At 51.7% G+C, this 25361-nt stretch overlaps 1 protein-coding gene and 1 long non-coding RNA gene across 2 annotated transcripts in view; one reads left to right on the top strand and one right to left on the bottom strand.

Moving 5' to 3' along the window:
* The window catches only part of LOC144341362 (uncharacterized), a 46241-nt gene that overhangs the window by 10480 nt on the left and 10400 nt on the right, over positions 1–25361 (top strand). The gene's annotated exons all lie outside the window — the stretch shown is intronic.
* LOC114678731 (uncharacterized) lies at positions 4772–24376 on the bottom strand. Its single transcript, XR_003730202.2, has 2 exons — positions 22073–24376; positions 4772–21610 (listed from the first exon to the last, which is right to left on the bottom strand). It is a non-coding gene; the product is annotated as an uncharacterized LOC114678731 (long non-coding RNA).

Genomic DNA, 25361 nt, shown 5'->3' with positions numbered 1-25361 from the left:
GCCCAGGCTGGAGTGCAGTGGCCGGATCTCAGCTCACTGCAAGCCCCGCCTCCCGGGTTCACGCCATTCTCCTGCGTCAGCCTCCCGAGTAGCTGGGAGTACAGGCGCCTGCCACCTCGCCCGGCTAATTTTTTTTTGTATTTTAGTAGAGACGGGGTTTCACCGTGTTAGCCAGGATGGTCTCGATCTCCTGACCTCGTGATCTGCCCGTCTCGGCCTCCCAAAGTGCTGGGATTACAGGTGAGACCCTGTTTCTACAAAAAGTCAACAAAATGAACCCAGTGTGGTGGTGCACGCCTGTAGTCCCAGCTACTTGGGAGGCTGAGATGGGAAGATCACTTGAGCCTGGGAGGTTGAGGCTGCATTGAGCTGAGATCAAGCCACAGCACTCCAGCCTGGGAGACAGAGCGAAACCCTATCTCAAAAAAACAAAGAAAGTGGATGCGTGCTGCTCCTGCCATTGGGTCATCGCAGCATTTTTCTTTTCTCTGATGCGCACCTTTTTCCTCATCGTGGGGTCTCATGTTTTCATAGTTCCCTCTCACTACTGGATTGTGAGCTGCGTGAAGGAAGGTTCATAGTTGTGTTGTATGTACAGGCACACAAAATTTGTCTTTGGACAGACACATATCCACTTCCTTCTCCTCTCTGAATTTCTTTATATGAAAAAATAATTAGAGATGGAGTCTCACTGTCTTTCCCAGGCTGGTCTCAAACTCCTAGGCTCAAGTGATCGTCCCGCCTCAGCCTATACTAATATGAATTTCTCTACTAATGTGATTGAAATTAGTGTGACTTCTATAAAAATTTTTCTCCCAGATTGGGCTTCTGTTTTGATAGTAGAAGTAAATTATTAGGCTATTTCAAGAAATTAATATATTACTGGTAGAAAAACTGAAGCTACAAAATGGCCTGGTTTCTCACCTCAGTTAAATTTGTGCTTCTGAGTGTTTGTATTGTAGGTGAAACTGCACTGAGAAGGTATTTGTGGCCCATACACTGATTCCTTGATGAGACTTGTTTGCACAGGAGAGTTGCTAAAAATTACTGCTCTCAGGGAAGTCTGTGGTAAACAGGTATGAAGAAGAAAACTGTTCTCTGCCCTTCTTTTTGCAATAAAATGTTACAAACTATCTTGAGTTCGATCCCTTTCGGGTGTTTGGGTTTTTTTTTTTTTTTTTTTAAACATTCACATATTTCTTGGAATCATAAAAAATTAACTTTGTGCTTCTGAAGTAGGTTTGCCTTAATATAACACTGATGTATTTGTAAGGGGCATTTTTAAAGCTGTACTTTAAAAAATCTTACATTCTTTTGAAGGTTTTTTTTTGTTTGTTTTTGAGACGGAGGCTCGCTTTGTCGCCCAGGCAGGATGCAGTGGCGTGATCTTGGCTCACTGCAACCTCCACGTCCGGGATTCAAGCAATTCTCCTGCCTCAGCCTCCTGAGTAGCTGGGACTACAGGTGTCCGCCACCACGCCCAGCTAATTTTTTGTATTTTTAGTAGAGATGGGGTTTCACCGTGTTAGCCAGGATGGTCTTAATCTCCTGACCTTGTGATCTGCCCACCTCAGCCTCCCAAAGTGATAGGATTACAGGCGTGAGCCAGGGGGCCAACATGGTGAAACCCCATCTCTACTAAAAATACAAAATTAGCTGGGAATGGTGGTGTGCGCCTGTAATCCAGCCACTCGGGAGGCTGAGGCATGAGAATCAGTTGGACCCGGGAGGCAGAGGTTGCAGTGAGCTGAGATTGCACCACTGCACTCCAGCCTTGGGGACAGTGAGACTCCATCTCAAAAAAAAAAAAAAATGATAATGGAATAACCCTTGTTTAGGTGTTACAAAATCCAGACCAGACAAATCTAAACTTAATCTCACACCCAGTTCCTAGACTAGTCTTTTCTCCAGCTCAGGTTTGGCCTAAGCCTCAGGGGTCCTTACTTGGTGGGCGCCACCTGCTCCCTTCCCCACCTTTGTTCCTGTTTTTCCTCTGCTGGCTCCTCCCGGGCTGGGTGTGTTCAGAGGCGGAGACAGGCTAAAGGTCTTTGGCTTTTAGGTTCTGTTGATGGGTGAGTTCCAAATACCAGCTTTCTCTTGTAGGATATTTCATTTAGTTATCTATTAAAAATACTTATTTAGAACACACCATTCATGTGCCAGACACTGTTCCAGGCACTGGGGATAGGGTAATAAATGAGATCAACAGAAATACTTGCCCACGTTAAGCTCCTGTTCTAGGGAAGACAAAAAATAAAATACACGTGTCCTTAGTACATTAGAAGGTTCCAAGTACTGTAAAGAAAAATAAAGCAGGCTGGACTCGGCGGCTCATGCCTGTAATCCCGGCACTTTGGGAGACAGGTGGGAGGATTACTTGAGCTCAGGAATTTGAGACCAGCCTGGGTAACATGGCAAATCCTGTCTCTACCAAAAGAAAAAAAAAATTAGCTGGGTGTGGTGGCAGGCATCTAGTCCCAGCCACTGGGGAGGCTGAGGAGGGAGAATTGCTTCAGCCTTGGAGGTGAAGGTTGCAGTAAGCCAAGATCGTGCCATTGCACTCCAGCCTGGGTGACAAAGCCAGACCCTGTCTCAAAAAAAAAGTAAAGAAAATGAAAAAAAGAAAGCAGAGATGGGGCAAGCAGGGGAGAGGGCTGGGGACACAGGGGAGGGAGCTGGGGATGCAGGGGAGGGGTTGAGAACACGGGGGAGAGGCTGGGGACGCAAGCTTGCCTGAGTTCCCACAGTTCTCTTCCCCTCTCCTGTCACACAAGGCGTGGGCCCCCTGGGGCTTGTGGTGGTTTTGCGCCAAGCTAATATCTTGTTCTTCCCAACAGACAGAGGCCCACTGAGGCTTCTCTCTCCTCCACAGGGAACAGCATTGGCCTAAACCTGCAGACACCATTGCAAAGGGAAGTCAGCTCAGGCGAACCCGCTGGTGAAGAATGATTCCAGCGTGGGGACACAGAGGCCGACATTTCTTGCCATGGGTGATTTAATGTTGGGCCTCAATTTTTCACTCTCCTGTAAGAGTATGACACAGCTCGCAGCTGCAGCCTAGCCAGGGCCCGAGGGAGGGTGGATGGACTTATCCATCCCACAGGTGTTGCTTGTGGCTGGGTGACTTAACTTCTGCCAACGAGATTTGCACGGACACGGCACGGGCAGAAGCCTGGAATGTGCGGGCACTGCCAGGCCTGCCCTCTAAGGCTCTTGATTTTCCCCACGAGGTGCTGCCAGGCCTGCCCTCTAAGGCTCTTGATTTTCCCCACGAGATGCGTGTGCCCCGGGGAACAGCGGCTCTGGCTGCAGGATGAGAGGCGTGTGGAGCACACATGGTTCCCACGCTCAGCCTGGAGTCAAGCCCAGACTAGATCAGCCTAAGCCCAGCCACGCCACGGGTGCAGGAGTGAAGAGCAAACGCTAACTGTCCATGACAGTGGCTTTCAAAGGGGCGTGTCGTGTGCCTCATCCCAGCAACAGTGACGGCATTTCTCTGTCAGTCAGTCGGTAAATGATTATGACAAGCAGTGTGCTGGGAAGCTAGAGTGATTTGAGTAGATTTGGCCTCTATTCTCATGGAGCTTCCTTTCTAGAGGGGAAGGCAGATGATGGATAGATAAATATAAATGATGCTAATAGTTGGGGCAGCAGTCATTAAAAGTAATGGAAAAAAAAAAAAAGTGGGAAGGAGCTGGTGCTGCAGTTCGTTAATAGTAATGGCAAAAATCTCGATGACTTCTGCACCAACCTAACACAGTAATCACGGGTGTGCAAAATGTGGCAATGGGGAAGTTCCAAGTGCTAGGATGGCATCTGGCTTCCTGGAGTCTGGAGATGGGTTGGCAACCTAACCAAGGTTAAGTCCCAGTGAGGGGGTGGGCAGGGAGCGATATTTCAGTGGAGACTCCAAGGATGAATGCTATTTAGAGAGTAAACCCTGATAGTGAGAGGGGGAGTGTGTCTGGCACAGAGAAGAGCCTATGCCAAGGCCGGTGGGGCGGGAGGACACCATGTGTTCATCCACCTGAGGGGCGACCAGCAGGCTGGAGCTGAGTGAGTTAAGAGGAGGATGTGGAGCCGGGGAAAGGCACCCCAGGCAGAGGGCACAGCAGGGGAAAGGTTCGGAGTCAGGCCTGAGTCTGTGGTTTGGGGAACTGACAGAGGCCTGTCTGGCAGGAAGGGAATGGCAGAGGGGAGAGACCTTAAGCCAGAGCAGAGGGCAGGGCCGTGCTGGGCACTGTGGGCTGTGGATGGGAGCTGGCATTTAAGAGGGGAGACCATAAGCCAGGACAGGGGGGTGAAGGGCTGGGCTGGGCACCAGAGTGAAGACCATAGGCCAGGGTAGAGGGCAGGGCTGTGCCGGGCACTGTGGGCTGTGGATGGGTGCTGGCACGTAAGAGGGGAATCCACAGACCAGGGCAGAGGGCAGGGCCATCCTGGATACCTTGGGCTGTGAATGGGAGCTGGCATTTATGCTTGAGTGATGGGAACATGTTAAAAAATTTTAAGGAGGGGAGTAACATTTGGGATTAATGTGTATTCTGGGAATCTCAACAAAGTAAATTCATAGTTTTAATTTTCACAAGACTTCTGTACAGGCAGAGAGAAATAAGATCGCGTCTACGGCTGTGTGTTGATTATATTAAAAATATTTCTAAGTTTTTAAACGTCATTTCAAATGCTGTGTTTCTATCTCACATTGGACATAAGTAGATTACAAGTTTAATGGAAAGTGGAAAAGTTAACTCATGAACATAAAAGAGATACAGATTTGAAAACAAAACATTTATTCATTTACTTCTGCTGCAGTTTTCTTGACTGCTGAATTTCGTGAGAAGGGATTGTTCAGGGAGGGTTGTGGGGCTGAAGACCCGGACAGGAGCTGGTGCTACCGCTGTTCAAATCTGAAGGTGGTGGAGCTGGAGCCTTGGGGAGGAGCCGACGCTGCCTTTAAGTCTGCCTGAGAGTCGTTGAGCTGGAGGTCCACGGAGGAGCTGGTGCTGCCACTGATGTCTTAGGTTGTGGAGCTGAAGACAGTGAAGGAGCCGGTGTGGCTATTCCTCTGTGAGGGTCGTGGAGCTGGAGATCCAGGGGGAGAGGTGATCTAGTTTGAGGTTCATGCAGCTGCAGACCCAGAGAGGAGCTAGCGTTTCTTTAGTTTGAGGGTTGCACAGCTGTAGAACCCAGGAGGAGCTGGCATTTTTCTAGTATTAGTGTCCTGCAACTGGAGAGGAGCTCATGTTCCAGTTTGAGGGCCGTGCAGCTGGAGACCCTAGGGGCAGCTGATGTTCCAGTTTGAGGGCCGTGCAGCTGGAGACCCGAGGGGCAGCTGATGTTCCAGTTTGAGGGCCGTGCAGCTGGAGACCCTACGGGGAGCTGATGTTCCATTTTTAGGGCCGTGAAGCAGGATACCTGGCAGGGAGCTGATGTTCCAGTTTGAGGGCCGTGCAGCTGGAGACCCAGCGGGGAGCTCATGTTCCATTTTGAGGCCGTGCTGCTGTAGATCCTTGGGGAGCCAATGTTCGAGTTTGAGGGCCGTGCAGCTGGAGCCCCGGGCTGAGCTGATGTTCCAATTTGAGGGCCATGCAGCTGGAGACCCGGCGGGGAGCTGATATTCCAGTTGGAGGGCCGTGCAGCTCGAGACCTGACGGGGAGCAGATGTTCCAGTTTGAGGGCGGTGCAGCTGGAGACCCGGGGGAGAAATGATGTTTTAGTTTCAGGGCCGTGTAGCTGGAGCCTGGGCGGGGAACTGATGTTCCAGTATGAGGGCCCTGCACCTGGAGACCTGGGGGGGAACATCAAACTGGAACATCAGCTCCCCTCCTGGTCTCCAGCTGCATGGCCCTCAAACTGGAACATCAGCTCCCTGTAGGGTCTCCAGCTGGAACATTGGCTCCCCGCCTGGTCTCCAGCTGCACAGTTCTCAAACTAGAACATCAGCTCTCTTGCCATGTGTCCAGCTGCACGGCCCTCAAACTGCAACATCAGCTACCCCCGGGTCTCCAGCTGCATGGCGCTCAAACTGGAACGTCAGCTGCCTGCCGGGTCTCCAGCTGCACGGACCTCAAACTGGAACAGTTTGAACTCGGTGGGGCAGCTCCTATTACAGTTTGAGGGCCGTGCAGCTGGAGCCCAGGACTGAGCCGAAGTTCCAGTTTGAGGGCTGTGTAGCTGGAGACCCAGCAGGGAGCTGATGTTCCAGTTTGAGGGCCGTGCAGCTGTAGATCTGGGGGGAGCTGATGTTCCAGTTTGAGAGCCGTGTAGCTGGAGACCCGGGGGGGAGCTGGTGTTCCAGTTTGAGGGCCGTGCATCTGGAGACTCATCAGGAAGCTGATGTTCCAATTGGAGGGCCGGGGAGCTGGACACACAGGGGTAAGCTAATGCTCCAGTTTGAGGGCAGTGCTGCTGTAGACCCAGTGGGGAGCTGATGTTCCAGTTTGAGGGCCGTGCAGGTAGACACAGGGCAGAGAGCTGATGTTCCAGTTTGAGCGCCATGCAGCTGGAGACTCAGCGGGAAGCTGATGTTGCAGTTTGAGGTCCGTGCAGCTGGACACATGGCAAGAGAGCTGATGTTCTAGTTTGAGAACCGTGCAGCTGGAGACCAGGAGGGGAGCTGATGTTCCAGTTTGAGGGCCGTGCAGCTGGAGACCAGGAGGGGAGCTGATGTTCCAGTTTGAGGGCCGTGCAGCTGGAGAACCGTGGGGGAGTTGATGTTCCAGTTTGAGGGCCGTGCAACTGGAGATTCAGGGTGGCGCCAATGTTCCACTTTGAGGGCGATGCAGCTGGAGACCCGGTGGGAGCTGATGTTCCAGTTTCAGGGCCCAGAAGCTGATGTTCCAGTTTAAGGGCAATGCAGCTGGAGACGCGGCAGGGAGCTCATGTTCCAATTTGAGGGTCGTACAGCTGGAGAACTAGGGAGGAGCTGATGTTGTTTTCCTTTGAGAGCCGTGGAGCTGGACACCTGGAGAGGAACTGGTGTTCTAGTTTGACGGTTGTAGAGCTGGGGATGCAGGCAGGAGCTGTTGTCTTTATAGTTTGAGGGCCGTGGAGCTGAAGACCCTGGGAGGAGCTGTTCTAGTTTGAGGGTCGTGCAGCTGGACACCCTAGGAGGAGCTGATGTTGTTGCAGTTTGAGTATTGTGCAGCTGGAGATCTAGTGGGGAAGAGGTCCTGCGATTCGAATCTGAGGGTCTCGGATCTGGAATCTACGGGAAGAGCCAGTGCTGCCTCTCATGACTTAGGCTGTGGAGCTGGAGACCCGAGGAGGAGCCGTTGTTGGTGTTTCTCATTGAGGGTTGTGGAGCTGGAGATACAGGGTGGAGCGTTGTTTTCTAGTTTGTGGGTCGTGGAGCTGGAGACCCACAGAGGAGCCGGTGGTGGTGTTTCTCGTTGAGGGTTGTGGAGCATTGTTTTCTAGTTTGTGGGTCGTGGAGCTGGAGACCCGTGTAGGAGCCTGTGGTGGTGTTTCTCGTTGAGGGTTGTGGAGCTAGAGATATAGGGTGGAGTGTTGTTTTCTGGTTTGTGGGTTATGGAGCTGGAGACCCGTGGAGGAGCTGGACTTGGTGTTTCTAGTTGAGAGTCGTGGAGCTGGAGACCCGTGGAGGAGCTGGACTTGGTGTTTCTAGTTGAGAGTCGTGGAGCTGGAGACCCGTGGAGGAGCTGGACTTGGTGTTTCTAGTTGAGAGTCGTGGAGCTGGAGACCCATGGAGGAGCTGGAGTTGGTGTTTCTAATTGAGGGTCATCGAGGTGGAGACGGCGGAGTAGCCACTCTTGGTGTTTTTTCTTGAGGGTCGTGGAGCTGGAGATACAGGGTGGAGTGTTGTTTTCTAGTTTGTGGGTCACGGACCTGGAGACCCGTGGAGGAGCTGTCGATGGTGTTTCTGGTTGAGGGTTGTGGAGTTGGAGACACGTGGAGGAGCCACTTTTGTTGTTTCTAGTTGATGATTGTGGAGCTAGATACCCACCGAGGAACCGTTGTTGGTGTTTCTCGTTGAGGGTTGTGGAGCTGGAGATACAGGGTGGAGCGTTGTTTTCTAGTTTGTGGGTCGTGGAGCTGGAGATCTGCAGAGGAGCCGGTTGTGGTGTTTCTCGTTGAGGGTTGTGGAGCTGGAGATACAGGGTGGAGCGTTGTTTTCTGGTTTGTGGGTCGTGGAGCTGGAGACCTGTGGAGGAGCTGTTTGTGGTGTTTCTCGATGAGGGTTATGGAGCTGGAGATACAGGGTGGAGCGTTGTTTTCTGGTTTGTGGGTCGTGGAGCTGGAGACCTGTGGAGGAGGTGGAGTTGGTATTTCTAGTTGAGGGTCGTGGAGCTGGAGACCCATGGAGGAGCTGGAGTTGGTGTTTCTAGTTGAGTGTCATCGAGGTGTCGATGGCGGAATGGCCGCTGTGGGGGTCTTTGTTTGAGGGTCGTGGAGCTGGAGATACAGGGTGGAGCATTGTTTTCTAGTTTGTGGGTCGTGGAGCTGGAGACCCGTGGAGGAGCTGTCGTTGGTGTTTCTGGTTGCGGATTTGGAGTTGGAGACACGCGGAGGAGCCATTGTAAGTGTTTCTAGTTGAGGATCGTGGAGCTGGAGACCCACGGAGGAGCCGTTGTTGGTGTTTCTCGTTGAGGGTTGTGGAGCTGGAGATACAGGGTGGAGCACTGTTTTCTAGTTTGTGGGTCGTGGAGCTAGAGACCCGTGTAGGAGCCGCTGGTGGTGTTTCTCATTGAGGGTTGTGGAGCTAGAGATACAGGGTGGAGCGTTGTTTTCTGGTTGGTGGGTCATGGAGCTGGAGACCTGTGGAGGACCTGGAGTTGGTGTTTCTAGTTGAAGGTCGTGGAGCTGGAGACCCATGAAGGAGCCAGAGTTGATGTTTCTAGTTGACGGTCATCAAGGTGGCGATGGTGGAATGGCCGCTGTTGGTGTCTTTGTTTGAGGGTCATCGAGCTGGACATACAGGGTGGAGCGTTGTTTTCTAGTTTGTGGGTCGTGGAGCTGGAGACCCGTGGAGGAGCTGTCGTTGGTGTTTCTCGTTGAGGGTTTGGAGTTGGAGACATGCGGAGGAGCCATTTTTGGTGTTTCTAGCTGAGAATCATGGAGCTGGAGACCCGCGGAGGAGCCGTTGTTGGTGTTTCTAGTTGAGGATCGTGGAGCTGGAGTCCCATGGAGGATCCGGTGTTGGTGTTTCTTGCTGAGAGTCATGGTGCTGCAGACATGCGGAAGAGAAGCTGTTGGTGTTTCTAGTTGAATGTCGTGGAGCTGGAGACCCGCCAGGAGCCAGTGTTGGTGTTTGTAGTGGAGGGTCGTGTTGCTGGAGACCCGCGGAGGAGCCGGTGTTGGTGTTTCTAGTTGAGGTTTGGGGAGTTGGAGACCTGTGGAGGAGCCATTGTTGGTGTTTCTCATTGACTGTTGTGGAGCTGGAGATATAGGGTGATGCGTCGTGTTCTAGTTTGTGGTTTGTGGAGCTGGAGACCCGCATAGGAGCCGGTTTTGTTGTTTTTAATTGAGAATCGTGGAGCTGGAGACTTGTGGAGTAGCCCATGTTAGTGTTTGTAGTTGAGGGTTTTCGAGCTGGAGACTCGCAGAGGAACTGCATTTAGTGGTTCTAGTTGATGACTGTGGAGCTGGAGATACAGGGTGGAGCATTGTTTTCTAGTTTGTGGGTCATGGAGCTGGAGACCCGTGGAGGAGCTGGAGTTGGTGTTTCTATTTGAGGGTCGTGGAGCTAGAGACCCATGGAGGAGCTGGAGTTGGTGTTTCTAGTTGAGGGTCATCGAGATGGAAATGGCGGAGTAGCCGCTGTTTGTGGTTTCGTTTGATGGTCATGGAGCTGGAGATACAGGGTGGAGTGTTGTTTTCTAGTTTGTGGGTCATGGTGCTGGGAGACCCGTGGAGGAGCTGGAGTTGGTGTTTCTAGTTGAGGGTCGTGGAGCTGGAGACCCATGGAGGAGCCGGAGTTGGTGTTTCTAGTTAAGGGTCATTGAGGTGGCGATGGCGGAATGGCCGCTGTGGGGGTCTTTGTTTGAGGTTCATGGAGCTGGAGATACAGGGTGCAGCTTTGTTTTCTAGTTTGTGGGTCGTGGAGCTGGAGACCCGCAGAGGAGCCGGTGGTGGTGTTTCTTGTTGAGTGTTGTGGAGCTGGAGATACAGGGTGGAGCGCTGTTTTCTACTTTGTGGGTTGTGGAGCTGGAGACCCGTGGAGGAGCTGTTGTTGGTGTTTCTGGTTGAGGGTTTGGAGTGGGAGACACGCGGAGGATCCATTGTTGGTATTTCTAGTTGAGGATCGTGGAGCTGGAGACCCGTGGAGGAGCCGGTGTTGGTGTTTCTAGTTGAGGATCGTGGAGCTGGTGTCCCACGGAGGATCCGGTGTTGGTGTTTCTTGCTGAGGGTCATGGTGCTGGAGACCTGCGGAGGAGAAGCTGTTGGTGTTTCTTGTTGAATGTCGTGGAGCTGGAGACCCACCAGGAGCTGGTGTTGGTGTTTGTAGTTCAGAGTCATGTCACAGGAGACCCGAGGAGAAGCCAGTGTTGGTGTTTGTAGTTGAGGTTTGGGGAGTTGGAGACCCGTGGAGGAGCCATTGTTGGTCTTACTCGTTGACTGTTGTGGAGCTGGAGATACAGGGTGATGCGTTGTTTTCTAGTTTGTGCTTTGTAGAGCTGGAGACCTGCGGAGGAGCCGGTTTTGTTGTTTCTAATTGGCGATCGTGGAGCTGAAGACCTACAGAGGAGCCTGTCTTGGTGTTTGTAGTTGAGGGTTTTGGAGCTGGAGACTCGCGGAGAAACTGCAGTTGGTGTTTCTAGTTGATGTTTGTGGAGCTGGAGATACAGGGTGGAGAGTTGTTTTCTAGTTTGTGGGTATTGGAGCTGGAGACCCGTGGAGGAGCTGGAGTTGGTGATTCTAGTTGAGGGTCGTGGAGCTGGAGACCCATGGAGGAGCCGGAGTTGGTGTTTCTAGTTGAGGGTCATTGACGTGGAGACGGCAGAGTAGTCACTGTTGGTGTTTTTGTTTGAGGGTCGTGGAGCTGAAGATACAGGGTAGAGCATTGTTTTCTAGTTTGTGGGTCGTGGAGCTGGAGACCCATGGAGGAGCCGGTGGTGGTGTTTCTTGTTGAGGCTTGTGGAGCTACAGATAAAAGGTGGAGCGTTGTTTTCTGGTTTGTGGGTTGTGGAGTTGGAGACCTGTGGAGGAGCTGCAGTTGGTGTTTCTTTTTTTTTTTTTTTTGAGACGGAGTCTCGCTGTGTCACCCAGGCTGGAGTGCAGTGGCGCGATCTCGGCTCACTGCAAGCTCCGCCTCCCGGGTTTACGCCATTCTCCTGCCTCAGCCTCCGAGTAGCTGGGACTACAGGCGCCCACCACCACGCCCAGCTAGTTTTTTGTATTTTTAGTAGAGACGGGGTTTCACCATGTTAGCCAGGATGGTCTCGATCTCCTGACCTCGTGATCCACCCGCCTCAGCCTCCCAAAGTGCTGGGATTACAGGGTTGAGCCACCGCGCCCGGCCATGCAGTTGGTGTTTCTAATTGAGGGTAGTGGAGCTGGAGACCGATGGAGGAGCCAGAGTTGGTGTTTCTAGTTGAGGGTCATTGAGGTGGAGACGGCGGAGTAGCCGCTGTTGGTGTTTTTGTTTGACCATCATGGAACTGAAGATACAGGGTGGATCGTTGTTTTTTAGTTTGTGGGTCATGGAGCTGGAGACCTGTGGAGGAGCTGGAGTTGGTGTTTCTAGTTGAGGGTCGTGGAGCTGGAGACCCATGGAGGAGCTGGAGTTGGTGTTTCTAATTGAGGGTCATCGAGGTGGAGACGGCGGAGTAGCCACTCTTGGTGTTTTTCTTTGAGTGTCGTGGAGCTGGAGATACAGGGTGAAGCGTTGTTTTCTAGTTTGTGGGTCACGGACCTGGAGACCCGTGGAGGAGGTGTCGATGGTGTTTCTGGTTGAGGGTCGTGGAGTTGGAGACACGCGGAGGAGCTATTTTTGGTGTTTCTAGTTGATGATTGTGGAGCTGGAGACCCGCAGAGGAGCCGGTGGTGGTGTTTCTCATTGAGGGTTGTGGAGCTAGAGATACAGGGTGGAGCGTTGTTTTCTGGTTTGTGGGTCATGGAGCTGGAGACCTGTGGAGGAGCTGGAGTTGGTGTTTCTAGTTGAGCATCGTGGAGCTGGAGACCCAAGGAAGAGCCGGAGTTGGTGTTTCTAGTTGAGGGTCATCGAGGTGTCGATGGCGGAATGGCCGCTGTGGGTGTCTTTGTTTGAGGGTCATGGAACTGGAGATACAGGGTGGAGCGTTGTTTTCTAGTTTGTGGGTCGTGGAGCTGAAGACCCGTGGAGGAGCTGTCGTTGGTGTTTCTGGTTGAGGGTTTGGAGTTGGATACACGCGGAGGAGCCATTGTTAGTGTTTCTAGTTGAGGATCGTGGAGCTGGAGACCCGTGGAGGAGCCATTGTTGCTGTTTCTTGTTGAGGGTTTTGGAGCTGGAGATACAGGGTGGAGCTTTGTTTTCTAGTTTGTGGGTCGTGGAGCTGGAGACCTGCAGAGGAGCCGGTGGTGGTGTTTCTTGTTGAGGGTTGTGGAGCTGGAGATACAGGGTGGAGCATTGTTTTCTAGTTTGTGGGTCGTGGAGATGGAGACCCATGTAGGAGCTGGTGGTGGTGTTTCTCATTGAGGGTTGTGCAGCTACAGATACAGGGTGGAGCATTGTTTTCTGGTTTGTGGGTCGTGGAGCTGGAGACCTGTGGAGGAGCTGGAGTTGGTGTTTCTAGTTGAGGGTCGTGGAGCTGGAGACCCATGAAGGAGCCGGAGTTGGTGTTTCTAGTTGAGGGTCATCGAGGTGGCGATGGCGGAATGGCCGCTGTTGGTGTCTTTGTTTGAGGGTTGTGGAGCTGGAGATACAGGGTGGAGCATTGTATTCTAGTTTGTGGGTCATGGAGCTGGAGACCTGTGGAGGAGCTGGAGTTGTTTTTACTTGAGGGTCGTGGAGCTGGAGATATAGGGTCATGCGTTCTTTTCTAGTTTGTGGTTTCTGGAGCAGGAGACCCGCGGAGGAGCCGGTTTTGTTGTTTCTAATTGAGGATCGTGGAGCTGGAGACCTGCGGAGGAGCCCATGTTGGTGTTTGTAGTTGAGGGTTTTGGAGCTGGAGATTTGCGGAGGATCTGCAGTTGGTGTTTCTAGTTGATGTTTGTGGAGCTGGAGATACAGGGTGGAGCATTGTTTTCTAGTTTGTGGGTCATGGAGCTGGAGACCAGTGTAGGAGCTGGAATTGGTGTTTCTAATTGAGGGTCGTGGAGCTGGAGACCCATGGAGGAGCTGGAGTTGGTGTTTCTAGTTGAGGGTCATCGAGATGGAAACGGCGGAGTAGCCGCTGTTGGTGTTTTTCTTTTACGGTCATGGAGCTGGAGATACAGGGTGGAGTGTTGTTTTCTAGTTTGTGGGTCATGGAGCTGGAGACCCGTGGAGGACCTGGAATTGGTGTTTCTAATTGAGGGTCATCGAGGTGGAGACGGTGGAACAGCCACTCTTGGTGTTTTTCTTTGAGGGTCATGGAGCTGGAGATACAGGGTGGAGCGTTGTTTTCTAGTTTGTGGGTCACGGACCTGGAGACCCGTGGAGGAGCTGTCGATGGTGTTTCTGGTTGAGGGTAGTGGAGTTGGAGACATGCGGAGGAGCCATTGTTGGGGTTTCTAGTTGATGATCATGGAGCTGGATACCCGCACAGGAGCCGTTGTTGGTGTTTCTCATTGAAGGTTGTGGAGCTGAAGATACAGGGTGGAGCGTTGTTTTCTGGTTTGTGGGTCACGGAGCTGGAGACCTGTGGAGGACCTGGAGTTGGTGTTTCTAGTTGAGGGTCGTGGAGCTGGAGACCCATGGAGGAGCTGGAGTTGGTGTTTCTAGTTGAGGGTCCTCGAGGTGTCGATGGCAGAATAGCCGCTGTGGGGGTCTTTGTTTGAGGGTCGTGGAGCTGGAGATACAGGATGGAGCCTTGTTTTCTAGTTTGTGGGTCGTGGAGCTGGAGACCCATGGAGGAGCTGTCGTTGGTGTTTGTGGTTGCGGGTTTGGAGTTGGAGACACGCGGAGGAGCCATTGTTGGTGTTTCTAGTTGAGGATCGTGGAGCTGGAGACCCGCGGAGGAGCCAGTGTTGGTGTTTCTAGTTGAGGATCGTGGAGCTGGAGTCCCGTGGAGGATCCGGTGTTAGTGTTTCTTGCTGAGGGTCATGGTGCTGGAGGCCTGCGGAGGAGAAGCTGTTGGTGTTTCTAGTTGAATGTCGTTGAGCTGGAGACCTGCCAGGAGTCAGTGTTGGTGTTTGTAGTTGAGGGTCGTGTTGCAGGAGACCCACGGAGGAGCCGGTGTTCGTGTTTCTAGTTGAGGTTTGGGGAGTTGGAGACCCATGGAGGTGCCATTGTCGGTGTTTCTCGGTGACTGTTGTGGAGCTGGAGATATAAGGTGATGCGTTGTTTTCTAGTTTGTGGTTTGCGGAGCTGGAGACCCGCGGAGGAGCCGGTTTTGTTGTTTCTAATGAGGATCGTGGAGCTGGAGACCTGCGGAGGAGCCCATGTTGGTGTTTGTAGTTGAGGGTTTTGGAGCTGGAGACTCGAGGAGAAACTGCAGTTGGTGTTTCTAGTTGATGTGTGTGGAGCTGGAGATACAGGGTGGAGCGTTGTTTTCTAGTTTGCGGGTCGTGGAGCTGGAGACCTGTGGAGGAGCTGTCATTGGTGTTTCCGGTTGAGGGTTTGGAGCTGGAGACCCGCGGAGGAGCCGTTGTTGGTGTTTCTTGTAGAGGGTTGTGGAGCTGGAGATACAGGGTGGAGCGTTTTTTCTAGTTTGTGGGGCGTGGAGCTGGAGACCTGCAGAGGAGCCAGTGGTGGTGTTTCTCGTTGAGGGTTGTGGAGCTGGAGATACAGGGTGGAGCATTGTTTTCTAGTGTGTGGGTCGTGGAGCTGGAGACCCGTGTAGGAGCCGGTGGTTGTGTTTCTCATTGAGGATTGTGGAGATAGAGATACAGGGTGGAGCGTTGTTTTCTGGTTTGTGGGTCATGGAGCTGGAGACCTGTGGAGGACCTGGAGTTGGTGTTTCTAGTTGAGGGTTGTGGAGCTGGAGACCCATGGAGGAGCTGGAGTTGGTGTTTCTAGTTGAGGGTCATCGAGGTGTCGATGGCGGAATAGCTGCTGTGGGGGTCTTTGTTTGAGGGTCGTGGAGCTGGAGATACAGGATGGAGCATTGTTTTCTAGTTTGTGGGTTATGGAGCTGGAGAGCCGTGTAGGAGCCAGCTCCACGACCCTCAACTAAAAACACCAACTCCAGCTCCTCCACAGGTCTCCAGCTCCATGACCCAAAAACCAGAAAACAGGGTCGTGCAGCTGGAGACCCATGGAGGACCTGGAGTTGGTGTTTCTAGTTGAGGGTCATCGAGATGGAAACGGCGGAGTAGCCACTGTTGGTGTTTTTGTTTTACAGTCATGGAGCTGGAGATACAGGGTGGAGCGTTGTTTTCTAGTTTGTGGGTCACGGACCTGGAGACCCATGGAGGAGCTGTCGATCGCGTTTCTGGTTGAGGGTCATGGAGTTGGAGACATACGGAGGAGCCATTTTTGGTGTATCTAGTTGATGATCGTGGAGCTGGATACCAATGGAGGAGCCTTTGTTGGTGTTTCTCGTTGAGGGTTGTGGATCTGAAGATACAGGGTGGAGTGTTGTTTTCTAGTTTGTGGGTGTTTGAGCTGGAGACCCGCAGAGGAGCCAGTGGTGGTGTTTCTTGTTGAGGATTGTGGAGCTGGAGATACAGGGTGGAGCGTTGTTTTCTAGTTTGTGGGTCGTGGAGATGGAGACCCGTGTAGGAGCCGGTGGTGGTGTTTCTCATTCAGGATTGTGGAGCTAGAGATACAGGGTGGAGCGCTGTTTTCTGATTTGTGGGTCGTGGAGCTGGAGACCTGTGGAGGAGCTGGAGTTGGTGCTTCTAGTTGAGGGTTGTGGAGCTGGAGACCGATGCAGGAGCCAGAGTTGGTGTTTCTAGTTGAGGGTCATCGAGGTGTCAATGGCGGAATAGCCGCTGTGGGGGTCTTTGTTTGAGGGTCGTGGAGCTGGAGATACAGGGTGGAGCGTTGTTTTCTGGTTTGTGGGTCTTGAAGCTGGAGACCCATGGAGGAGCTGTCATTGGTGTTTCTGGTTAAGGGTTGGGAGTTGGAGACACGCGGAGGAGACATTGTTAGTGTTTCTAGTTGAGGATCGTGGAGCTGGAGACCTGCGGAGGAGCCGTTGTGGGTGTTTCTCGTTGAGGGTTGTGGTGCTGGAGATAGAGGGTGGAGCGTTGTTTTCTAGTTTGTGGGTCGTGGAGCTGGAGACCCGTGGAGGAGCTGTCGTTGGTGTTTCTGGTTGCGGGTTTGGAGTTGGAGACACGCGGAGGAGCCATTGTTGGTGTTTCTAGTTGAGTACTGTGGAGCTGGAGACCTGCGGAGGAGTCGGTGTTGGTGTTTCTAGTTGAGGATCGTGGAGCTGGAGTCCCATGGAGGATCCGGTGTTAGTGTTTCTTGCTGAGGGTCATGGTGCTGGAGACCTGCGGAGGAGAAGCTGTTGGTGTTTCTAGTTGAATGTCGTGGAGGTGGAGACCCACCAGAAGCCAGTGTTGGTGTTTGTAGTTGAGGGTCGTGTTGCTGGAGACCCGCGGAGGAGCCGGTGTTGGTGTTTGTAGTTGAGCTTTGGGGAGTTGGAGACCCGTGGAGGAGCCATTGTTGGTGTTTCTCGGTGACTGTTGTGGAGCTGGAGATATAGGGTGATGTGTTGTTTTCTAGTTTGTGGTTTGCGGAGCTGGAGACCTGCGGAGGAGCCGGTTTTGTTGTTTCTAATTGAGGATCGTGGAGCTGGAGACTTGTGGAGGAGCCCATGTTGGTGTTTGTAGTTGAGGGTTTTGTAGCTGGAGACTCGTGGAGGAACTGCAGTTGGTGTTTTCAGTTGATGTGTGTGGAGCTGGAGATACAGGGTGGAGCGTTGTTTTCTAGTTTGTGGGTCACGGAGCTGGAGACCCGTGGAGGATCTGGAGTTGGTGTTTCTAGTTGAGGGTCGTGGAGCTGGAGACCCATGGAGAAGGTGAAGTTGGTGTTTCTAGTTGAGGGTCATCGAGGTGGAGATGGCGGAGCAGCTGCTTTTGGTGTTTTTCTTTGAGGGTCGTGGAGCTGGAGATACAGGGTGGAGCGTTGTTTTCTAGTTTGTGGGTCACGGACCTGGAGACCCGTGGAGGAGGTGTCGATGGTGTTTCTGGTTGAGGGTCATGGAGTTGGAGACATGCGGAGGAGCCATTGTTGGTGTTTCTAGTTGATGATAGTGGAGCTGGATATCCGCAGAGGAGCCGTTGTTCGTGTTTCTCGTTGAGGGTTGTGGAGCTGAAGATACAGGGTGGAGTGTTGTTTTCTAGTTTGTGGGTGTTTGAGCTGGAGACCCGCAGAGGAGCCGGTGGTGGTGTTTCTCGTTGAGGATTGTGGAGCTGGAGATACAGGGTGGAGCGTTGTTTTCTAGTTTGTGGGTCGTGGAGATGGAGACCCATGTAGGAGCCGGTGGTGGTGTTTCTCGTTGAGGATTGTGGAGCTGGAGATACAGGGTGGAGCGTTGTTTTCTGATTTGTGGGTCGTGGAGCTGGAGATCTGTGGAGGAGCTGGAGTTGGTGTTTTTAGTTGAGGGTCGTGGAGCTGGAGACCCATGGAGGAGCCGAAGTTGGTGTTTGTAGTTGAGGGTCATCCAGGTGTCGATGGCGGAATAGCCGCTGTGGGGGTCTTTGTTTAAGGTTTGTGGAGCTGGAGATACAGGGTGGAGCATTGTTTTCTAATTTGTGGGTCATGGAGCTGGAGACCCGTGGAGGAGCTGTCATTGGTGTTTCTAATTGAGGGTAGTGGAGCTGGAGACCCATGGAGGAGCTGGAGTTGGTGTTTCTAGTTGAGGGTCATCGAGGTGGAGATGGCGGAGTAGCCACTGTTGGTGTTTGACGGTCATGGAGCTGGAGATACAGGGTGGAGCGTTGTTTTCTAGTTTGTGGGTCATGGAGCTGGAGACCCGTGGAGGAGCTGGAGTTGGTGTTTCTAGTTGATGTTTGTGGATCTGGAGATACAGGGTGGAGAGTTGTTTTCTAGTTTGTGGGTACTGGAGCTGGAGACCCGTGGAGGAGCTGGAGTTTGTGATTCTAGTTTAGGGTCGTGGAGCTGGAGACCCATGGAGGAGCTGGAGTTGGTGTTTCTAGTTGAGGGTCATCGAGGTGGAGATGGCGGAGTAGTTGCTGTTGGTGTTTTTATTTGAGGGTCATGGAGCTGAAGATACAGGGTAGAGCGTTGTTTTCTAGTTTGTGTTTCGTCGAGCTGTAGACCCGTGGAGGAGCCGGTGGTGGTGTTTCTCGTTGAGGCTTGTGGAGCTACAGATACAAGGTGGAGCATTGTTTTCTGGTTTGTGGGTTGTGGAGTTGGAGACCTGTGGTGGAGCTGGAGTTGGTGTTTCTAGTTGAGGGTCGGGGAACTGGAGACCCATGGAGGAGCCGGAGTTGGTGTTTTAGTTGAGGGTCATCGAGGTGGCGTTGGCGGAGTAGCCACTGTTGGTGTCTTTGTTTTAGGGTCGTGGAGCTGTAGATGCAGGGTGGAGCGTTGTTTTCTAGGTTGTGGGTGGTGGAGCTGGAGACCCATGGAGAAGCTGTCGTTGGTGTTTCTGGTTGAAAGTTTGGAGTTGGAGACACGCGGAGGAGCCATTGTTGATGTTTCTAGTTGAGGATCGTGGAGCTGGAGTCCCGCAGAGGATCCAGTGTTGTTTTTTCTTGCTGAGCGTCATGGTGCTGGAGACCTGTTGACGAGAAGCTGTTTGTGTTTCTAGTTAAATGTCGTGGAGCTGGAGACACGTCAGGAGCCGGTGTTGGTGTTTGTAGTTGAAGGTCGTGTTGCTGGAGTCCCACGGAGGAGCCAGTGTTGATGTTTCTAGTTAAGGTTTGGGGAGTTGGAGACCCGTGGAGGAGCCATTGTTGGTGTTTCTCATTGACTGTTGTGGAGCCCGAAATATAGGGTGATGCGTTGTTTTCTAGTTTGTGGTTTGTGGAGCTGGAGACCCGCGGAGGAGCCGGTTTTGTTGTTTCTAATTGAGGATTGTGGAGCTGGAGACCTGCAGAGGAGCCTGTCTTGGTGTTTGTAGTTGAGGGTTTTGGAGCTGGAGACTCGCGGAGAAACTGCAGTTGATGTTTCTAGTTGATGTTTGTGGAGCTGGAGATACAGGGTGGAGCATTGTTTTCTAGTTTGTGGGTCATGGAGCTGGAGACCCATGGAGGAGCTGTCGTTGGTGTTTCTGGTTGAGGGTCGTGGAGTTGGAGACACGTGGAGGAGCCATTGTTGGTGTTTCTAGTTGATGATTGTGGAGCTAGAGACCCACAGAGGAGATGGTGTTCGTGTTTCTAGTTGAGGATCGTGGAGCTGGAGACCCTCGGAGGAGCCGTTGTTGGTGTTTCTCATTGAGGGTTGTAGACCTGGAGATACAGGGTAGAGCATGTTTTCTAGTTTGTGGGTCGTGGAGCTTGAGATCCGCAGAGTAGCCCATGGTGGTGTTTCTTGTTGAGGGTTGTGGAGCTGGAGATACAGGGTGGAGCATTGTTTTCTAGTTTGTGGGTCGTGGAGCTGGAGACCCGTGGAGGAGCCGGTGCTGGTGTTTCTTGTTGAGGGTTGTGGAGCTAGAGATACAGGGCGGAGCGTTGTTTTCTTGTTTGTGGGTTGTGGAGCTGGAGACCCGTTGAGGAGCTGGAGTTGGTGTTCCTAGTTGAGGGTCGTGGAGTTGGAGACCCATGGTGGAGCCAGAGTTGATGTTTCTAGTTGAGGGTCGTGGAGCTGGAGACCTGCCGAGGAGCCAGTGTTGGTGTTTCTAGTTGTGGGTTGTAGAACTGGGACCCGCGGAGGAGCCGTTGTTGGTGTTTCTCGTTGAGTGTTGTGGAGCTGGAGATACAGGGTGGAGTGTTGTTTTCTAGTTTGTAGGTTGTGGAGCTGGAGACTCGCGGAGGAGCCAGTGTTGGTGTTTGTAGCTGAAGGTCGTAGAGGAGGAGACCTGCAGCGGAGCCGGTGTTGGTGTTTCTTGTTTAGGTTGTGGTGCTGGAGACCTTCGGAGGAGCCGCTGTTGGTGCTTCTAGTTGATGGTCATGGAGGTGCAGACCCGTGGAGGAGCCACTGTTGGTGTTTCTAGTTGAGGGTCGTGGTCCTGGAGACCTGCAAAGGACCCGCTGTTGGTGTTTCTAGTTCAGGATCGTGCAGCTGAAGACTTGCGGAGCAGCTGGTGTTGGTGTTTCTAGTTGAGGGTTGTGGAGCTGGAGACCCACGGAGGAGCCATTGTTGGTGTTTCCTGTTGAGGGTTGTGGAGCTGGAGATACAGGGTGCAGCGTTGTTTTCTAGTTTGTGGTTTGTGGAGCTGGAGACCCGTGGAGGAGCTGGAGTTCATGTTTCTCGTTGAGGGTTGTGGAGCTGGAGATATAGGGTGGAGCATTGTTTTCTGGTTTGTGGGTCGTGGAGCTGGAGACCTGTGAAGGAGCCAGTGGTGGTGTTTCTCGTTGAGGGTTGTGGAGCTAGAGATACAGGGTGGAGCGTTGTTTTCTAGTTCGTGGGTCGCGGAGCTGGAGACCTGTGGAGGAGCTGTTGTTGGTGTTTCTGGTTCAGGGTCTGGAGCTTGAGACCCACGGAGGAGACGGTGTTGGTGTTTCTCATTGAGGGTCATACAGCTGGAGTCCCACGGAGGAGCCAGAGTTGGTGTTTCTAGTTGAGGGTCGTGGAGCTGGAGACCCACGGAGGAGCCGGAGTTGGTGTTTCTAGTTGAGGGTTGTAGAGCTGGAGATACGGGGGGAGCGTTGTTCTAGTTTGTGGGTCGTGGAGTCGGAGACCCGCGGAGGAGCTTGTGTTGGTGTTTCTAGTTTTGGGTTGTGAAGCTGGAGACCTGCGGAGGAGCGGTGTTGGCATTCCTATTTGAGGTTTGTTGATCTGGAGATATAGGGGGGAGCGTTGTTGTTCTAGTTTGTCGGCCCTGGAGCTGGAGACCTGGGGAAGAGCTGATGTTCTAGTTGAGGGTCGTGTATCTGGAGACCCAGGGAGGAGCTGGTTCTTCTGTTGTGTAAATCTGAAGGTCGTGGAGCTGGAGATCCAGGGAAGAGCTAGTGCTGAGGTTCAAGTCTGAGAGGCTCGGAGCTTGAGCCCCTGGGAGGAGCTGGAGCTGCCACTGTCTTAGGTTGTAAAGCTGGAGACCTGAGGAGGAGCTGGTGTTGCCTTTGTCGTGTGAGGTTTGTGGAGCTGGAGACCCAGGGAGGAGCTGGTGTGTTTCTAGTTGGATTGTCATGCAGTTGGCGACCCGGGGATGAGCTGATGTTGTCCTAGTTTGAGTGTCGTGGAGCTAGAGACCCACAGATGAGCTGGTGCTGCTGCTGTTTAAATCTGAGGGTGGTGGAGCTGGAGATCCGGGGAAGAGCTGGTGCTGCGGTTCAAGTCTGAGGCTGTCAGAGCTGGAGCCTCCAGGAGGAGTAGGTACTGCCACTGATGTCTTAGGGTTTGGAGCTGGAGCCCTAAGGAGAAGGAAGGCTGGTGTTGTAGTTTGAGGTTCGTGGAGCTGGAATCCTGGTCAGGAGCCAGTGATGCTGTTTAAGTCTAAAGTTTGTGGAGCTAAACATGCAGCTGATGTTGGGGAAGTAGAGAGAGAGAGAGAGAGAGAGAGAGTTACAGTACCCCACTTGAAACTGTACATGTAGCTGAATCCCAAGCAAGTTAAGCCTGGGAGCTTCTCAGTCCTCGTGATCATTACATTCCTTTTTCTTTTACACAGTTTGGATTTGTTTTTTGTCTCATGAGATAGGAAGACCCTGATTAATACCCTCAGGAATTGAAAAGCTTAAAAAAAACTAAGTGATTTTGCTATAATCATAATAATAGAAATTAAACTATGATTATCCTGACAGACAAAATCAGACACCACACACAATATATATCTTTTCAATCAGTTAGTAAAATAAAATATAAATTGAAAAATAGACCCATGCAAAGGTATAAAAAGTTATTTCTTGGAGAAGCGATGGATGACAGAGATTAATCTGAGAGTTACTATTAATGGAGAAACTTAGAACTTACCGTTTTTCCTGTGAGGTTTCGGTGCTGATACTGATACTCTGTGAGTTCTGGCCGCTGAGTCCGTTTGCACAGCCTGGCGATGCAGCAGGTTCACAGAAGGGCCCTGTCCCAGCTGCTCCTGCTCCACTATGATGGTGCGGCCTCTGCTCTGTGTCGTGAGGGGAGACCAGGCCTTTGATCACAAGCGTATCCATGGTGAGGTTCTGTGGATGGAACCTCATGGATGTTCCTTCCTGATGTTCATTGGCCATCTTGCTATTTAATGCATCTTGTTTATAACTGTCTTCTAAATATTGAATAGAAATAAAGCATTGGTACAATATGGGTAAAATATAAAGAATATCGACACATTGGACACAGAGGACCTCCACCAAGTTTAGGGAATGAATCTGAAGAGACATAACTTCAGATGTTCCCTGGAGGCCCTGCCTGAGTCCCAGTCCCTTCCCTTCTCCTACAGAGGGAATCACTTCCTGCTTTAGTCTTTATTGTTCCCGTACTTTTCTTCACAGTACGTTTCTTTCACCGCGTATGTGTACATCCCAAAAAATATGCCATTTAGTTTTTGAACTTTGTTTTCTTTTTGAGGCAGGGTCTTGCTCTGTTGCCTCGGCTGTAGTTTTGAACTTTGATGTGAGGAAATTCTCCTGCGTGGCTGCTCCTATGCTGCATGGCTCTGAGCATCTGCTCAATGTCTGTTTTTGTCTTCCATTCTCCCCCTGAGACCCACCCACACTGATGTGGTTCATTTTCATTGTGTGATCTCCCATCTCCGTTCTCCCTGAGGCCCACCCACACTGACGTGGTTCATTTTCATTTTGTGATCTCCCATCTCCATTCTCTCCCTGAGACCCACCCACACTGACGTGGTTCATTTTCATTGCTGCGTGATCTCCCATCTCCATTCTCTCCCTGAGACCCACCCACACTGACATGATTCATTGTCATTGCTGCGTGATCTCCCGTCGCCTGAGGGGAGCACGGGAAATGTCTTCATTTCCCTGTGGGTGAGTGTTTGGCCAGGTTGGGGCCCTTAGGACTGTGTTTTGCTAGGAACGTTCTTGGGCATTTCTTTTTACACACGTGCAAGTTTCTTCGGGTCAGTAGCTTTCAAGTTTTAAAATTTCATCCCAGGTAAGAAATATAATTTTCCTCATAACCCACAACACACCCCCTTTCATATACAAGCGTAACAAAAATATATTTCATAACCATTCTTAGCAGTGCCTGGTGTTCCTGCTACTCTCCCTTCTCCCCAACACTGGCATTGATTGGGTTGTGGGATTTCTGCCAGTCTGGTGGGTGTCACATGATATCTCCCCGTTGGGCTGAGCCCCTCTTCGTGTTTTCATTAGCCGTTCCTCCACATCTCCTCTTCCGTGGAGGGCCAGTTCAGCTCTTTTGCCCAGTTTCTGTTGTTTGAATTTTTGCATTTTCTTTTATTATTCCAATTATTATGTTTTTGAGATAGAGTCTCACTCTGTCACCCAGACTGGAGTGCAGTGGCGTGATCTCAGCTCACTGCAACCTCCACCTTCTGGGTTCAAGTGATTCTCCTGCCTCAGCCTCCTGAGTAGCTGGGATTACAGGCGCACGCCACAACACCCAGCTAATTTTTGTATTTTTCCTAGAGATGGGGTTCCACCATGTTGTCCAGGCTGGTCTGAAACTCCTGACCTCAGGTGATTCTCCTGCCTCAGCCTCCCAAAGTGCTGGGATTACAAGCGTGAGCCACCATGTCCAGCCTGCCTTTTTCTTTTTCAAAAGGACTCTTTATAGATTATACCTATTGATTCTGGTGACTATCTGTGTGGCAAACATGGGTTTGAATCCACCAGGATGAACATGGAGGATCTCCTCTCTGGTGGCAGAAGAGACAGAGAGGGATAGGAGGGGAGAGAGAATCAGAGCCAAGAAGAGGCTGTGTCAGGTGGGGGTTGCAGGCTGCTGTGAGGACTTGGCTGCTTCTCTGAGTCGGTGGGATTAGCAGGGGATTTAAACAGAGGAACCATGGGATTTCCCCTGTGCATTTCTGCCATGGTTGGCTCAGCTGAACACACCTCTTGAACAAGACTTGGCCGTGGACACCCAGAGGCCCGTGGGTGAGGGTTTACCTCCTGGCATGGCCACTGACACATCCACGTTTGGCGCCCACACGACTGGGCGGCCCCGAGACCTGCTCTGCCTGGGCTTCCCCTTGGTGGCATTTCTCAAGTTTGTCCCCTCTCAAGTCTGCCCCATCCGGAAAACCAAACACCTCTCTCTCCTACATGGAAACCCCCGTCAGAACCTCCCAACTCACGGCATCCCGTCAACATCACAGTCCCGACTTTCCCACACGGACAAGCCCATGGGACCCCCTGATGGGCCAGGACAGCGTCAGCACTAAGACACGCCCTGAAACTCACAGAAAGAGCGGACCAAGAAGACGAGAACTGCACAGGGCACTGGGAGCTGCAAACACCCAAGATACTGTCAGAGACGGAAAAAGGTATGGCCGTGGCTGACACAAAATGTTACTCAACATTTATCACAGGCCTAAATGGAGAACACAACACTATAAAACCATTAGATAAAAACACAGGGGAAAATTTGTATGGCCTGGGGTTAGGTGAAAAGTTCTTAGACATGACACCAAAGGCATGATTCATAGAAGATTGACAAATTAAATTTAGTCATAACTTAAAATTATAATTCTATAAAGCAATATAAAAATCTTAAAAGAATGAAATGCAAACTATGGGCTAGAAAAAAAATACTGGTTAATCACACATCTCACAATGTACTGGCACGCAGAATATCCAAAGAACCGTCAAAACTTAACCATAAGAAAGTAAAAACCCCAGTATTAAAGAGAAGGCAAATATTTTAATGGAGCCCTCATCAAGGAAGGTATAAGGAGGGCATATTGCCCGAGAAAGAGGCTTAACATCATAGAGATGCTGGAGAAATGCCAGTCAACAGTAGCTCTGCAAATCTATTAAAATGGCTAAAAACAGACAAAAACCATGGGCCAACCCAGCTTCTAGTGACGATGCAGAGGAACCGGGACCCTCATAAGCGGCAGTGGGAATGGGAGGGATCCCGCCATGCTGGAACGTGGTCCGGGAGTTTCTTATTGAGTTAAGCACATCCTTACCACGTCATCCAGCAACCCCACTCCTGAAATTTCCCCCAAGAGAAAACTTAAACGTGCACACACAAACCTGCACTCAAGTGTTTAGGCCTCATTGCTCATTGCCAATAACTGGAAGAAAACAAATTGTCCATCGGCAGGAGAAGGCGTGAA

The sequence above is a fragment of the Macaca mulatta genome, chromosome 6 (assembly GCF_049350105.2).
Source record: "Macaca mulatta isolate MMU2019108-1 chromosome 6, T2T-MMU8v2.0, whole genome shotgun sequence".
Lineage (NCBI taxonomy): Eukaryota > Metazoa > Chordata > Mammalia > Primates > Cercopithecidae > Macaca > Macaca mulatta.
This window is presented reverse-complemented; position numbering and strand designations above follow the sequence as displayed.